This window comes from Carassius carassius, chromosome 16 (assembly GCF_963082965.1).
Source record: "Carassius carassius chromosome 16, fCarCar2.1, whole genome shotgun sequence".
Taxonomy (NCBI): Eukaryota; Metazoa; Chordata; class Actinopteri; order Cypriniformes; family Cyprinidae; genus Carassius; species Carassius carassius.
The window spans coordinates 27,471,771-27,489,850 of NC_081770.1; the positions used below are offsets into that span (position 1 = coordinate 27,471,771).

General features: G+C 40.2%; 1 long non-coding RNA gene across 1 annotated transcript; it reads right to left on the reverse strand.

The window, feature by feature from the left end:
- Positions 1-14,453: 14,453 nt before the first annotated feature.
- Positions 14,454-17,176, reverse strand: LOC132160068 (uncharacterized). Its single transcript, XR_009437945.1, has 6 exons — positions 17,106-17,176; positions 16,987-17,019; positions 16,539-16,708; positions 16,048-16,112; positions 15,771-15,871; positions 14,454-14,711 (listed from the first exon to the last, which is right to left on the reverse strand). It is a non-coding gene; the product is annotated as an uncharacterized LOC132160068 (long non-coding RNA).
- Between the last annotated feature and the right edge of the window lie 904 nt (positions 17,177-18,080).

Below are 18,080 nucleotides of genomic sequence, written 5' to 3' on the forward strand. Positions count from 1 at the left end.
AATAACAGTGATTTTTCTTCCAAAACCCATCCCATTTCCATTCACACAGTCTGCAGTCATCGATGTAGGTGAAGCTTTACTCTTGAATATTCGCTTTCTAAGGATTATATTCCCGGTGCTGCTCTTGCCAACTCCTGTCTTGCCTCATAAAAAAAATAAGTTGCCGCCTTAAATATTTAAGTACAATCAACTTAAAATAAATGTATATAATAAATAAATTTCAACTTAAATTACATTAAACTGACTTTAAAAAACAAGTTTGATTTCAAAGACTATTGCTAAAACTCTTAAAATTTGTTATGTAGACAAAAATAATCAGAATTTCTTTAAATAACCAAAAAGTACATGTTCCTCGTTCAGTAATGTTTATAAAATGCACCTGATGTTGAAGTTGAATGAATGAATCACGCTGAATCCAGAGTTAGCAAAGCTGAATTCTAGACAAAGAAGAAGCTTAAATGCACTCTTAAGAAAAATGGTTCTAAATAGTACCAAATAATTGTTCTTCAGCTCGTAACAATAACAGAACCCTTATTTGGTACTATTTAGAACCATTTTTCAAGGTTCCATGAAGAACCTACGGTGGCCCAGTAATGCACAACACAACGACATTAAAAAAACAAACATAAGCTCACAACACAATGACATTAAGCCACAACACAAATACATTAAGCCACAACACAAAGACATTAACCCACAACACAACGAAATTCTCACAACACAACGAAATTAAGCCACAACACAAAGAAATTCTCACAACACAAATACATTAAGCCACAACACAACGGAAATGCTCCCGATCACTAGGGGGCAGTTGGTCTGCAGAAACGTGCAATAGACTACGTATTTCCTGTGAAATCTCAGGGCGAATAAAAGGTTCCTGTCTTTATTCTGTGTAAGTGCATTACCAGCTGCAAACTTTTATCCATAAACGATGAATATTAAATAATATTTATACATTTTGCTATAATACAACAAATTAAGTATACCACAGCAATATAATTATTTAATGAAGAGTTCCATAAACATCTGTGAGGGTGGTTTACACAGCTATTGCTGTGACCCGTTTTGTGAGGCTCCTCAAAGGTTTTTCACACTTCTCCCCTGGATGTAGAAACTCGAAAAAAGTGGATTCAAATTAGTAATTACATTAGTAATGTAAGATTTAAGGATTTCAACATCACTTCTGATACTTCAGTCTGCAGGCGCCTCTTCAAGAATGACAACAGCATGCGAATCTACACTAGGTAAGATCTAGACCTTTATTACTATATTAACAAGCACAATGTAGGCCTATTGTGAATTTTTTAATTGTCATTATTTATTTTTTGTCGCTGTGGTTGCCTGTTTGTTTAAAAAACTCTTCCCTGGATCAAGTCAATACGTGTTAATAGATGATTAACCCAAAAATAAAAAAATAAAGCTGTCATCATATACTCAACATTATGTCGCTGTAAACCCATATGGCTTGCTTTGTTCATTGGCATACAGAAATGTTGTAAATAATGTTACCGTCAGTCAGCTATCTAGATAGACCCCACAGAATAAATTCAGAACAGTTTAGAATGACACGAGGGAGAATAAGCTAAAACCCCAGCTAAAATCTTTTTACAGACCTACCTTTTTTCCACTTGTATGTCAATACATTATACATTTTTAAGTATCCTTCAGGTTCAGTGTAGGCAAACAAACTTTTTACATTGTTTGGTGTGTATTTTCTGAAAACATGTCTCATCCAATCTAGATTTGAGAAGTCATTTAATGGCCTTTTGGAGAGTTATTGAACCTGCATTCCACATGGTTCGTGTGATCAGAGCAAGGACAGCTACAGCGAGGAGAGAAGTTGGAATAACAAGCAATGCAATGGTAAATATTGATATTGTATTGTTTGTGACAGAGAAAGAAAATGTTATATTTATTTTCACTTTTTGATGCACACGTTACATGCATGTATCATAATTATTTAACATTTATTTTGACAGTGTCAGTCTCTGCAGCCCTTCGATGAGTTCCCCCTCTTCATGGTCCACCTTTCAGTCGATCTTCCACAGAGAGATCTGGCCTTACACAAAAAACTTGGGATGGATTCATTTGGTTTTATTTGTACAGACTACAAAATAAAATGTAAATTAAATATTATGTAAGTGCAAATATATGTAACTTTAATATGTTTTCTTGCTCACCAGTGTAGTGTAAACATGCAAATATCCACACTTAATTTTTTTAAACTTTGATACAGTTTTAATAGTTATGTAAAATATAAATACTAATAACTATGACAGTGTAATGGTGTGTTACTATATTTTTACTATCCCTTTGGATTTGCCCTTTTAATAAATCTCACACCTGCAATTGGATCTCTCCTGTGTTTCTTGTATCACCGTACGTGACATATTGTTTCTCTATGTCTTTATCATTATAGTTGTGTTGTGGACTATTTTTTTAAATAGTGAGAACGATTTTTAAAAATAAATATCTTTATCGTTTTCTTTATAGTTTGGTGTGAACGGTCCTTTAAGATTTATTACGATACATGGCAATCTAAAAATGGCAACAGTATTTAAAATACTTTATATCAAGAAGTTCTTCTTATATGAAGAAGTTCCTATCACAGCAAACACCTATCAGAACCACCGATGCAAATCAACGTGGATTACCGGGAGTCCTGCTGTTATTTCTACTATCTCTTATGAGTTATAAAAAGATGAAGTGGACGGAGTTTAAAGCTAAACTCTAACTTAGCCCTGCTATTTTTGAGCTGATCAAGTCAGTGCAGCAGCGTTATCCAGCCTTATTAGCTAGATTTGCTAGAAGACGATAGAACAATACTCACCCTAAAGTTGTTGATGTAATTTGAAATGTTTAATGCCCTTCTCCGCGCGATGAAATTCATTTACAGTCATCAGGGGAAGTTCTTGTAAAATGAAAAATCTTCTCCTCTTGTCAATTTGAAAGCTCTATGGAAAGAGCAATGGTTTCCCCGCACAGCACCGGATTTAAATAAGCCCCCTGAGGAAAAACATTGTGTACAAGAGCAGAGCTAAACGGTCCAAATTGAAAATATTATCAATTTATTTTTTGCTCGATTCATGAATCGATACATTAAGATTACCAGGATATCAAAACATTTAATAAAAACAGGTTTTTCATTTAAAAATCGATTACACATATTAAGTTACACATACGTCTGGATGAAATATCGGTGTTTAACTTTCAACACTGCCCCCTAATGGTCGGGAGCACTTCCGTTGTGTTGTGGCTTAATTTCGTTGTGATGTGAGAATTTCGTTGTGTTGTGGCTTAATGTATTTGTGTTGTGGCTTAATTTCGTTGTGTTGTGAGAATTTCGTTGTGTTGTGGCTTAATGTATTTGTGTTGTGGCTTAATTTCGTTGTGTTGTGGGTTAATGTCTTTGTGTTGTGGCTTAATGTATTTGTGTTGTGGCTTAATGCCGTTGTGTTTTGAGCTTATGTTTGCTTTTTTAATGTCGTTGTGTTGTGCAATACTGGGCACCTGAACTACCTGGACTACCATTCACTGAAAGGTATTAATATAGAACATTAATTGTGTTACAAAAGATTTATTTTATTTATCCACCTTCTGTAATATTTGCAGCTTTTAAGATTTTTTACAGTTAAAAAATCATAAATCAAATATTTTTATTTTCTACTTTTTTTTGTCATGACAGGACATCAAATAGTATTAAATATAGACATAACATCAAATTGTCAGTAAAATGACAGATGAATGGTAAATAATTAGTTCAAAGTTTGACAATGATTGTTCATATGGACATCTCATACTTTAAAATCAACTGACTAAACAAGTATGACAATGTCATCTCAATAAATATAATAAAGATTAAAATCATTATCACTTGTATGTCTATATCTACATCAGTGTGTCTGTGTTATGTGAACAGTTGTGAATTGTGAACAGTGGCTGCAGGGAACAGATGCTCAGAAATACTTTTTTTTTTTTTTACAATGAATTTTACACCTCTAATCTACAACAATGACCTAAGTGTACTGTATACAATCTCACACTGCATGCACAAATTCATCAAGATTGGCCAATTGAGAGTGCGAAGCCAACTGGAGGTGTCTCTTTATTATCACAGGAGCCATTTTGCTTAGCACTGTTGTGACTTGTTTGTCCACATCCACTTGTGACATGTCCTTCATCTCACGGAGAAGCTTTTTCAGCATTTTTACAAAATGACAAAAAGTGTTTTTAAAATACGATCCCAAGAAAAAACTGTTTTAGTTCACTTATCTGATCAGACAAGCAGAATGCTAAGAGGACTAATAATAAGGGATAGTTCACCCAAAAATTAAAATCTGCTGTTAATTTACTCACCCTCAGGCCATCCAAAGAAACAGACAAAGCAAAATTCATACCCACGGCTCCTGATGATACATTGAAGTTCTTGTGAAGCGAAATGATAAGTCTGTGCAAGGAACTGAACATTATTTATAGCATTATTATCTGTAATCTATAGCCCTGCAAATGATCCTGAGAGTGTTCACGACAGTCTGCATCTCGAGTTTCCGGTTTCATAATGACATATCCGCAGGAGCTCAAATGTTGAGAATCTATGAAAAGTCAATCTTCCTAAATATATGTTGCGGCATCCGGGGTAAGCACTAGTATGATGTTAAAGAACAAAACAACACTTGCATCTTCCTTCCTTGTTGTAAACAAACACGGCATCAGCTCCCCTAAGTTTGCTCCTGCTTATACGTCAGTATGCAACAGCAAGCTCACGCTCCAGACTGTCTTGAATGCACTCAGGATGGTTTGCCACGGCTGTGGATTAGCGGTAACAATGTTGTAAATAATGTTCAGTTTCTTTCATATCCCCCAGTCCTTTCCTTCTTAAGAATAAAAAGAAAAAAAAAAGAAAAATGCCACGAGCCATAGGTATTAATTTTGTTTTGTCTGGTTATTTTTTTTGAATCTCAAAAGGGTGGTACCCATTGACTTTCATTATATGACTCACCAAGAACCAATGGTTTCAGCTAAAAATTGTCTTTACAGGGCTACTGAAGAAGAAGAGTCACCTACATCTTGGATGGCCACAGGTTGAGAAATCAACAGCAAATAAACAGCAAGGGTAGGCAAAATTGGAGAGGCTAGCAATAGCAAGTAACCTTTAAAAGCATAAGGTCATAGTTTACTGTAAAAAAAAAAATTCAGACATGGAAATGTTATGTATGTCCTCCTGTAGGCTCTAGTTCTATTCATCATTTCTTCCAGCAGCTTCATGTCAGGCCAGGACTTCTGTGTGTTGTGTCTTTTAAATGAATGAGCGGCACCCTTATACAAATATGACACGTACACTGTCATACACAACAGTGTTGTGTAACAAATACACAACACTGTGCTTCCTTGACCATAGTAGTAACATGCTCCTTGATATCCATCTCATTGTCCACATCACCCAGTTCATCCTACAATAAATGAAATAATTGGCAAAACGCTTAAAGATGGCTGTCCAGATTTTCAAACTATACAATCTAGAATAAATAAACATACAGGTAGATATGGCCTTTCAGACGGTATCATGTTAATAAATGCCCAATGACAAGGAACAGTAAAACAATATATTTGAGGGCACCATAATGTTTGGAACAAAATGATTCCGGAGCCTGGAACTCCAAACTTTGCTTTCATTAGTTTCACTTCCGCATTATGGATAAGGGGAATTCTCTCCTTTTTGAACTTATTTTTCATGAACTCAAGCAGCCCATCCTGACAAAGAGTAAAAATGAAAGTACTTGTTTTGTGGCTTACATAATGTTAATTAAAAAACAAAAAAGGAAAGAAAAAACCTGGAAATTGACCTACTTTGGGGCAGGCAGGGCTAATATAAACAGCATAATAATATTATAAGCATCAGGACACAGAAGGTTTTGATTTGCAGTTGTTGAATTCTAAAACGTAAAAGAGAACTTCTTAATTTATTATTAATTTTTTTGGTAAATTCAAACTTACCCATGTGTAGTGCTCCCTTTAAGTTTCTCGAGCAGGTTAATGAAATTGGCTGCTTTCTGATAACAGGTATTAGTTGTTCTGCCATTCGTTCAGAGATTACTTCTAACTTTGGTCCATCGATCTCATGTTCTGAAGAGAATTGTCAAAAAACAGTTGTCATGAGCTCAAGATTCTATTGTGTGAATCACTAAATTCTAGCAAAAAAAAAACTTAATTTTATAATAATAATAATAGATTGTTTTCTCACAGGACGATGTTGTAGTGAGATGTATAGACTATCCTTCATGTCATAGCAGTCAAGTGCATGGTAGTCTGCTTCATCACTAGGAATGAGGGCAAGCCAGTAAGCAGTTGATTTAACACTATAGGCATGCAAATGCTTGGAAAAGAGTTAGGAAAATCCTTCCACACAGTTTCCACTCATCTTAGATCTTCAGAATGAGCTTAAACAAAAATCTTGGATCTCCTCTGTATGTTCCAGGTCAAAATTTTAAAGATCCCCAACTTTGTAACTAACCCTATCATGCTACAGACACTTAGTTTTCCATGTTGATTCAAGTTCAGTACCAATGTTTTCTGCAATAACTTGCCTTAGTCCCAGTGGAAGTATGCATAGAGAAATGTCTGTGACAGAGCCTGGAGTTGCTTCAGGATTAGGAGTGCTGCTGGACTGTGCTTCCCAGCACTATCATTTGTACTGTTTTGCCAGGGTTTCGAAATATTTTGGTAGTTGTTGACCACAGACTAAAGTCTTTTGAAAGAGAAATGTTTGGCTTCATATCTTAGACACCAATGTGCCCTTAATGGTTCAAAATTTTCAAATTTGGTGTGAAACTTTCTGGATAAAGTTTCTGAAAACTTGAGAGAAAGTCTGTAATCAGACCTCTGAGTAGACTTCAGCTGTTCTTTCTTATGTCTGGTGCAAAAATTATATCACACACGTGATATAGCATTATTCTCACGTATAAAGCTACCAATGAGGCAAGGTAAAAGTCTGAAGAGTGGGAGCTTTCCAACAGCTTTTCCTGGAATTGCACTCTTTTGAAACACTGTTGGCTTTGACTTAATGTCATTTGGTCCAAAGGAGAATTCCTGCATTTGTTTGCTGAACTGCTGAAGACTGACAACTCTTTGCTCATGTAGCTTATGTAAGAAAAGTTTGAGCAATTGTGGAATCACTCCCTCCAATATGTTGACAAATCAGGCGGAAAGATTGTTTCACCTCAAAATGAGGTATTTGCATAAAAAGGGCAAAGTCCAGTAACCCCCTAGAGAGTGTTAGTAGTCAATAGGCGATGGCTTGTGTCGAGAATTATGATTGATGAGACCTTTGACCTATTAATTATTTCCAGATGTGCCCTTTGACCTATGAATTATGTCCAGATGCGCCCCTCCGGCATGCGTGAAATCGATCCGTCTTGCTTTGAGTTCCGGGAGGTGGTGTTGTTTGTTCAGCAACCAAGTGATGAATGAGTTCAGCTGAAGAATTTGTTTAAAGATTATATGGATCGTTTCCATATTCGGACTCTTCTGGACGCGTCTGTGTGTTACGCGAGCGCGGTATCAGGTTGCAGCCTGTAATGCTCGAGCGCGCGCTCTCACTGTGTGTGTGTGCGTATGTGTGTGTGTAAACTGTGATAAAACAAGTACGTTTTGTTGAAGGATAAATATAATAAATGATTTTAACAGATCGTGAGATCATGTGTGTCTGGGTGTGTGTGTGTGTGTGCATTTAATATGCCGTTTATATAAAACAATTCTCAACGTATTAATAAACTGCGACTAAACCAATAAAACGTCTCTAGGTTACATATGTAACCCTAGTTCCTCGAGGGAACGAGACACTGCGTTGAAACGCTTTGGGGAACGCGCCCAGCGTGAGCGACTCTGAATATGATATCAAATCTGTCTTATAGAAGAGCGTGACGACACAGGCGGGGTGAGGTAAGCGACCAGGAAGCTATAAAGGCACGAGCCGCGCAGCTGGCTCCAGCTTCGAGTACCAGCAAGCGCCGGCAGGGGTGCCGGGGGTATGGCTCCGAGACGCCGCGTCTCGTTCCCTCGAGGAACTAGGGTTACATACGTAACCTAGAGACGTTCCTCCTCAGGAACTCGAGCTGCGTCGAAACGCTTTGGGGAACGAGTACCAACGCCGCCAGACTACCAAACCCCTGCCTAGTGTGTATCCGAAGAGCACAGCTTAGGACGAGGGGACTGAAGTGCCTGGAGTGACTGGCATGTCTAAAACATAGAATCTTGCAAAAGTAGAAGGCGTGGACCACCCCGCAGCATTGCAGATGTCCAGCATGGACGCATCTGCTAGAAAGGCCTTCGAGGCCGCCATACCCCATGTAGCATGAACCTTGGCTCCCGACAGCGGGGGACGACCAGAGGACTCAAAGTGGCGTTGATAGTCTCAACTATCCAACGACTAATAGTCTGCTTAGAAGCAGGAAAACCCCTCTTGGGGGGGTCCGCAGCATGCAAGCAATTGGTCCATTTTTCTCCACAGGGCAGCTCTGTGGGCGCATGCATCCAGCGCTCGAGCTGGACACACACAATTTAGCTTCTCTTGGTCGGGCTCCCGAAAGGGAGGAGGACAGAAGGCCTTCAGCACTACAGGTTGTGGTGTGATAGAGGGCACCTTAGTAACATATCTCGCTCGAGGGTATATGAACACTTTGGTCATGCCACGTGCAAAATCAAGATAGGTAGGGGCCACTGAGAGGGCCTGTAGATCTCCTACTCTCCTCAGAGAGGTAATGGCCAACAGAAAGGCGGTTTTAAGAGTCAGATGTCTGTCTGAGATATCTTGAATCGGTTTGAATGGAGATTTGCAAAGAGCCTCTAACACCACACCAAGTCCCAGGGGGGAACACGGGACCGTACTGGAGGTCTCAGCCTCAGCGCACCGTGGAGGAAACATGTAACTAAGGGGTGTCTTCCCAAAGACTGGCCATCGAGAAGGGCATGGTAGGCCGCAATGGCCGCCTCGTAAACCTTCAGCGTGGAGTGGGTCAACCCTGCAGAGAGCCTGGCCTGTAGAAACTCCAGAACTGTACCAACTGGGCAGTTTGCTGGGTCTAGCTGGCGGTCTCTGCACCATGAGGTGAAGAGTTTCCACCTCAGGGCGTACAGTTTCCTCGTTGAGGGAGCTCTGGATTGGAGGAGGGTCTCAACAACCTCAGTTGAGAGACCAGCTGCTAACAGTTGTGCCCCCTCAGGGGCCACACCCACAGCTTCCACAACTCCGGGCGAGGGTGAATTATCGTACCCTGCGCCTGTGAGAGTAGGTCTGTCCTGATCGGTATCTCCCATGGAGAGCCGTCGAGGAGCGAGACCAGATCTGCGAACCATACTCGGCCCGGCCAGAGCGGGGGTACTAATAACAGAGGGACCCCGTCCCGGCGTACTCTCGCCAGAACTCCCGGGAGCAGAGCAATAGGGGAAAGGCGTACAGACGAAGCCTCGGCCAGGTCTGTACCATAGCGTCCAGTCGCAGAGGAGCTGGATGAACTAGAGAGAACCAAAGGGGACATTGTGATGTCTCTTGAGTCGCAAAAAAAAGGTCTACTTGAGCCCTGCCAAATACTCTCCATATCTGCTCCACCACCTCTGGGTGAAGCATCCATTCCCCGAGCCTCGGCCCCTGCCTCGACAGTATGTCTGCCCCCATATTTAGCTTCCCAGGAATATATACTGCTCTTAATGAGAGGAGTTTGCTCTGGGGCCACACCAGGATCTGGTGCGCCAGCTTGTACAAAGGGCGCGAACGCAGACCTCCCTGGTGGTTGATGTAAGAGACCACCGATGTGTTGTCGGTGCGCACCAACACATGGTGACCCCTCAGGTCTGGGAGGAAGTGCTTCAGTGCACAATAAACTGCTAGCATTTCTAGACAATTGATATGCCATGTTAGATGGTGGTCGCTCCACAGACCACGGGCAGGGTGGCCACTCATGACCGCACCCCAGCCGGTGAGGGATGCGTCCGTCGCTAGTGTCACACGGCGACAAGGAGCTCCCAGCACCGGGCCCTGATTCAAGAACCAAGGTTTCTTCCACATGTCTAAGGCATGGAGGCAGCGCCGCGTGACCTTGATAGTGCGAGGTCGATTGCCCTCTGGGAAAATCCCTTGGTCTTGAGCCACCACTGTAGGGGTCTCATGTACAGCAGGCCAAGAGGTACCACGTTGGACGCAGCTGCCATCAGACCCAACAATCTCTGAAATTGTTTGACAGTGAGTGACTGGCCTTCTCTGACTCTCTCGACTGAGCTGAGGATCGACTCGATACGAGCAGGGGACAATCGTGCCTGCATCGCGGTCGAATCCCATACTACGCCTAGATAGGTGGTTCTCTGAACCGGAGAAAGTACACTCTTCTTGGCGTTCAGTCTCAAACCCAGCTCCCCCATATGTGCGAGCACGACATCTCGATGCCGAGTCGCAACCTGCTCTGACTGAGCTAAAAACAACCAATCGTCGATATAGTTGAGAATGCGGATGCCCTGCATGCGCAGGGGGACCAGAGCCGCATCTACACATTTTGTGAACGTGCGGGGTGAGAGTGCAAGGCCAAAGGGAAGGTTTTGATATTGGTAGGCTTCGCCCCCGAAAGCGAACCTCAGAAACTTCCTGTGTTGTGGAAGGATGGAGATGTGAAAATATGCGTCTTTGAGATCTATTGTGACAAACCAGTCCTCGGACCTGATCTGAGCTACAACATGCTTGATTGTGAGCATTCTGAACTTCAGTCTCATAATTGAACGATTTAAGACACTCAGGTCTATAATCGGACGCAGCCCCCCATCCTTCTTTGGAACTATGAAATACCGGCTGTAAAATCCGGACTCCCTGTCCTGAGGGACCACCTCGATGGCCTCCTTCTCTAATAGGGTTTTCACTTCCTGTTCCATAACCAGACCCTGCCCGGGCCGACTATCGTCGGCATAACCCCGTTGAATATCGGCGGTGTAGAGCCGAACTGAATCAGTAGCTTTTTCTACTGTGTGCAGGACCCATGAGATACATTTGGCAGTAGTTTCCACGCTGCTAAATAATCTACTAAGGGAATCAGTCTCTCGAGACTGACCTCTGGTGTAAGAGGCCCCCGCAGGGGCAGCGAGCGTCTCAGCTCCGCTACACGCACGTGCGGAAATACTGAGAACGATGTTCGCTGGGGACCGCTGCGCCCTGGAACACTGGCAGGGTTGGCAGACCGGCCCCCGAGAGGGCGCTGAGGCGAGACGGGCACCGTGTAATGCGGTGTACGCCGCTCCACCCCAGTAGGGGCCGCCCTCTGCAGTCGTGACCGAAACGTGTCAGGACTTCTTAACCGAGGGCCTCACAGCCTGAAGTACGGCCCTCAGATCCGCCTTAGACTGGGAAAACCCTGGTTCAGAGCGTTGCTCCAGCCTCCGGTCCCGACGCAGGGGGAGCGCGGGCGGCAACGCTCTGACTATAGACTGAGAGGGCTGCTCCCGCCCAGCAGCCCCTCCAGTATATATAATTTCTGAGAGTGAGATAAGTGTCATTATATTCCTCAGAATTTAATGCAAACAAACAATCAGACGAGTCTGCCTTGTCGGTATAATTCATATCTAACTTCTCACACTCAGATAGATACTGAATTTAATTCCTCAGAATTAATGCAGTTAACCAAACAGACGAGTAAAGACGGTCTGGTTTTGGTAAGATTTACATCAAACCTGAAAATGATGTAGTACACGCGTTGCCTCGGCAACACGCCAGCCGCTTAGTCACACAAACAATATTAATCTCCTCGGAGATAAGTAGCTGCAGCTGCGAGTTCACAGAGGGGGAAGGAACCGCTCCGCGTGCTTCCGAACCTCGAGAATGAACTCTATATCTAGGGAATAGGGGTGGAGATAGGCAGAACCGTCTTCGCCCAGTCCTTAGATATGCGAGAAGCACAGTCAGCCCCCTTATTTTATTTTTTCTCTCGAGAGCTGACTGCGTGAGCTGCACTCCTCATTAATGCTGCTCGTTATACAGTTAGGCATAATATGTTTGTGAAACTGATGCTTGTGTAACTGTTTGTCTGTGCAACAAAAAAAGGTGGTGCGTCATGGCCGTCACTCGGGGGGGAAGGACCGCAGCACTCGGGTTTCCGCACCCGGAGATCGGGCAGATCTGGCGGGTGAGGTAGGAGATAGGGACGCGCCCGTCTCCATACCCTCCAGCAGATCTTATCTGCGAACCCAGCGAGTGCAGGCGCCGCTCCGCCTCGGCGAAAGTGGGACCGACACCGTGAGGAACGCTGGCGAAGACTCCCCCTCGAGAGAGTCCTCCGGGATCGAAGCGTCCACACTGGCTTGTACCAGTGCGGGCAATCGGCTCCCTCAAGAGCCGAAACAGCGTGCCTCAATCCCAGGCAGACCGCACAGACCGTGTATTCCCACTCGTGATGAACACACAATCTGAAACGCGATCTGGATTCGCCTTTCAGATGTCTCGTCTTAACTTTGCTCTTTGACTATTGCTTACTCTACGAGGAGCTAATAGTGACAAACAACAATAAATAAGACTGACAAGACAGAATGACATGCACACACAGAGCGCTTGCTGAAAATCCGCGAAACTGGAGCCAGCTGCGCGGCTCGTGCCTTTATAGCTTCCTGGTCGCTTACGTCACCCCGCCTGTGTCGTCACGCTCTTCTATAAGACAGATTTGATATCATATTCAGAGTCGCTCACGCTGGGCGCGTTCCCCAAAGCGTTTCGACGCAGCTCGAGATCCTGAAGAGGAAATATAAATTCCCAGACATTATTTTAAAGTGTCCCTAGCTCAAGCGCTAAGATTCCTCAATGAGGTCCACAACATTTTGTCTTGTTTAAACTAAATCAGTATCGCGAGCCCTCTATTTCACTCATTATAACATCATGTATGTATACGCATGCTCCTGCCATTTCGGTCCGCTGCAAAAGATAAAATAGAGAAAACGTTTCAAATGCACTACATCTCTTACGACTGAGCGATATTACTTTAATGTTTAAATAAACAGACTCCCTTTACATCTGCTGTCCGACGGTTCTTGTTTATATTTTAACTAAGTGTCTTATTTTAATCATGATATTCTTATATGATCTAGAATGGATAAGCGGTCTACGCAGTTGATCATCATATCTAACTCCGTCTCAAACGTGGTTCAAAGCATTTGTAGTTGTTTAGCTAAAATTACATCTATTTTGAATATGAATCAGCTTTTATTCTCGTCATTTGGCGTTGGAGCCGTTTATTTCACAGTGTTTCTAGCTACGATGCAGACACGGCTAGTCCTATACAGTAGGATATATCTAATTTTCAGAAAAGTGTTCCGGAGAACATTGTTGGAATGTTTACAGACAGGTCTCATGTGGCTATCTTCACTGCCGTAATCTTACACTTTGTTTTAAGAAGCTTGTTTGAATAACATCAAGGTAGCTTAGAGCCTGTTTCGGATTAAACCGTGACGACATGGTCGTAAAACACATAGTCCTGGTTATTTTCACAGACTTCAGACTCTGTTTGTCAACAGAATGCTATGTTTACCCATGTGGAAGTAATCACACTGAAACGTTTACGGTGTCTCACAAACCTTTCATAAATAAAAATGTTTACCATCACACCTTGTATCTCTACAAGATGATGAAGGGCAGTATATTAAAAATAAGAATAAGCACCCAAACAATGAGATAACTTTTGTTTTAACAAATAAATTAAATTTAGTAGATTTTTCCAACCTAAACTCATGATGCTCTAATGCAGGGCTTAGAAGTAGTCAAATGAGCCTCTGATGAATGCAAGGCGCTCACAGAGAGTTTTCTTTATGCATTAGAGCTAGACTCAAAATCAGTGGTCATAAGTTTGTATGCAACAAAAAAACTTTTAGAAAGGCACTACGAATGTCTCACAGAATCTTTACAACAGATTACACGGTTTTTCTCACTAAAAATTGTATCATTAACCGTGATGTTTAAACGCACCATATTTATGTTCACACTATAATGTTTTTAACACACAGACGCGTCCAGAAGAGTCCGAATATGGAAACGATCCATATAATCTTTAAACAAATTCTTCACCTGAACTCATTCATCACTTGGTCGCTGAACAAACAACATCACCTGCCGGAACTCAAAGCATGACGGATCGATTTCACGCATGCCGGAGGGGCGCATCTGGACATAATTCCCAGCAAGCAATTTCGCGTCTAATAGACGTCTAAAACCCGTCTAAACACAGCCCAGACATCTAGGCTAAATTGAGGCTAATTTTGGGCTGTCAGTGAAAATCTAATAGACGTCTAAACATACCCCAAGAATAGACAGCTATTGAATGACTACATACATCAATTACACTACATATACATGTAATCGACAACAAAATGAGGCTTAAGGATTCTTTTCACTCAAATATAACAAGTTCTCATAAATGAAAATCCATCCAAACTAATTGAATATAAAGGGATTTATTTTGAACAATTATATAGACAACAACAACTTGGACAACATTTAAACATAAAAATGAACAAATAAAACATTGGAAAAATATGTAAAACAAATTAAGATATTACAATTTTTAAGAATTAACTGTTTACTTTAGATCCATAACCCCCACCCCCTGCCCTCCCTGGTGCTTGTTTGAAATGATTAGAAATAGCATTTTTTATTTCACATTCCGTAGCTGATGGAAAGCTGGTCATCACTGCGTCTGCCAAATGAGAAAAAGGAAAGAATTATTGCTCAAGAAAAACATTGTTGACAATCATTTTTAACTAATTAGTCAATCACTTTTGCTAGGATGATTTAATAGATAGAGTTAACAGAATATAGATTGAGACTATATAATTTATATCAATATAGACAATAATTTATATCAATATTATAATTAATATCAATAATTGAACATTTTTGCTCGCGTAATGGTGATGCAATACGGCGTGTAACGATACGCGTATTGAACAATTCTGTACAAGGCATATATATATATATATATATATATATATATATATATATATATATATATATATATATATATATAGGCTATATACACACACACATACATACATATACATATATATATGAAATTTTCTTCTCGAATGTTCATTTTTATCAAGCTCATATATGCAAGTTCAGTCATTTCACTTAAATGGCAATGAAAATGACCTATCAATTTTCATTTAAGTGAAATTACTGAACTTGCATATATGAGCTTGATAAAAATGAACATTCGAGAAGAAAATTTCAGATGGCACTTAGAGGCTTTTGCATCTGAACTCTATATATATATATATATATATATATATATATATATATATATATATATATATATAAATAAACGGCGTTACTAACGGCGTTATTTTTTCCGGTAACGAGTAATCAAACTAATTCAAGTAGGCCTATAGGACATTACAGAATGACTACCAGTTGTAAAGGCGTGTGACTTCATTCATTCATTTTAACATTTCATATTGTGGGTATCCGAGAAATTTCTTATATTTAATCTTTTTTTTTTTTTAGTAATGCAATTTTTCTTTCAGTTACTTTCCCTGGTAATTAGTTACTTTTGTAATGATGTAATTCAGTTACTAACGCAGTTACTTTTTGTGAGAAGTAACTAGTAACTATAACTAATTACTTTTTATTAAGTAACTTGACCAACACTGTATATACATATATATACACACACACACAGAAAGAGAGAGAGAGATAGAGAGAGAGAGAGAGAGAGAGAGAGTCACTGTTAATTAGCCTAAACAGACACGAATACCTCAGATGACTGAGAATAAGGCAGTTGATTAAAAGGACTTCTTCTGTAGTGGACCTCCTCCTTTCATGTTGAATGTAGACATCAGGGAATTTTTGAAAACACTAAAGTATAATACAAAATAAAGTGGTTAACTATTGCGGCTAAAAACTGACATTTCAAAAGTAACGTTAAAGGAAGTATTTTTTAAATCTCTAATTTGCGTATTGACCACATAAAATTCTTATTCAGTATCGACACCAGATTGTTTGATAAATGTTGCATAATTTGTAGGCTTTACCTGTCCAGCATTCTTCTTGTACTGTCTTTGAAGTTTTTTCCTCCAATTTTACACAACTGTGTCACCTGAACAACACAAGCCAATGTCAGTACTTGGCAGGGAGTATTACAGTATATGCTTCATTTTCAAAGTATTTACCAACCTTAAAGGTTGATGCCCATTGACCTGCAAGTTTTCCATCACTGACCCTATAAAACTCTTTTATTTCAGCAGATAAAAATTTTAATACTGCTGGATACTTTTTATAATTTTTCAATTTAAATCAATTATTATTTTATAATTATTGCCAATTTAAAACGAATTGTTTCAACTCAATCTTAATGTACAATGATATTGTGGGTTTTTTGCCTCATAGTCTGATAGTATGCAACAAGCCATGGTTCAGTCATAAATTGCATATTATATTTCAAATTAATTTTAGACTGTCAAAGACGAGCATTTTAGTGTGGAAAAGTTGCTTTGGAGTGTTTTTTGGTTTGTTAGTTTTTTACCATTGCTGCCCGTGTATTCCCACTTTCAAGCTGCCTCTCTAAGTACTCGAACTCATCTTCAGTGCCCAAGGTTGACATGTGGAACCCAGTTTCTGGTTCCACAATTTTCCCTATTCTTCGCGGTTCATCTTTTATTTCTAAAAGTTGTGTCAAAACCTTTTTTTGAAATCCTAAATGCAACAAAGGCATTGTGTTAATTTAAAGTACAATAAAAAATTGCATCACAATACTGAGGTATGACAACTCCTAAACATCAATAACAAAAATTTTGAATAAGAAATTTTAACAAATCACTGCCTTCTCATCTATATTGGACATCAAAGAAAAGAACTGTGGCCAGCTATCAACCAGAAAATAAAAGATAAAGTGAAGAATCTTTAATTACTCCCATGGTCATGATTCAGGAAAATTGCAAAAAATATTATAGTAACAATGTATTGATACTTACTTTTGTCTGTCATTGGAAACCTGTCTTTCTTTTCTGTAAAAAAAAAAGAAAGAAAAAGGAAGCAAAAACATGTAACCGACATGGCAAAAAGCTCATCTCATAAGTATGTCCATACTAACCTTAGGGGTTTCTGACTTGAGGACTTCTGGATTGGCGCTCAGTCCTGGAAGCTGCAATTAAGTACCAATATACTATTATTTGGACTATTCAGATCAGAATCTAATCAGGTCTATGGTCACCACCTAAAAAGGCCATGCACAGAGAAGTCCAAATTAAACAATTCCCCATCGTAAGTACACATTGATGGCCTAAGACACGAAACGAGCAGTCTGTGTGAGAAAATGAACAGTATTTATATCGTTTTTACCTCTTGTACACAGCCACGTCCAAGTGATATGAGGGCTCGCGTGCTTCCAGGTGTGTGATGCGTCCGCGTTCTGGCTTAATTTGTGCAAGCGCCGCACTTAGACTAAGCCAGCCCAGACTGCGCACACACCGAAGCACGCGCGCCCTCAGATCACTTCGACGTGGCTGTGTTATAAGAGGTAAAACGATATAAATACTGTTCGTTTTCTGACACAAACCGCTCGTTTCGTGTCTTAGGCTATCAGTGTGTACTTATGGTGGGGAATTGTTTAATTTGGACTCCTCTGTGCCTGCTCTTTCAGGTGGTGACCATATAGACATGCATTATATGACTGACAGACAAGAACAGTTTGAAAATTGAAACTACTGCAGAAACAAAGACACCTACTGTACATCTTGGATGCCCATAAGGTAAGCTAAAACATATCAAAATTTAATTTCAAAGTGAACTATCATTATAAATCATTCTTTATCACTTACTCATATAACTCTAATAAACATAAAAAGATACTTATAGGCGTAGTTCCCTTAAAAACAAACAATAAAACAACAACCATGTAATCATTTACTCACTTTCACTTGGTTCCAAATCTGTATGGCTTTCTTCTGTTGAACACACACACAAAAATATATTTTGATGAATGTTGGTAACAAGACATTTAATGGTAGTCATTGACAAGTGTTCTGTATATTCAATTGCTGTACTTTGTTGACTGATTGCAGGATAA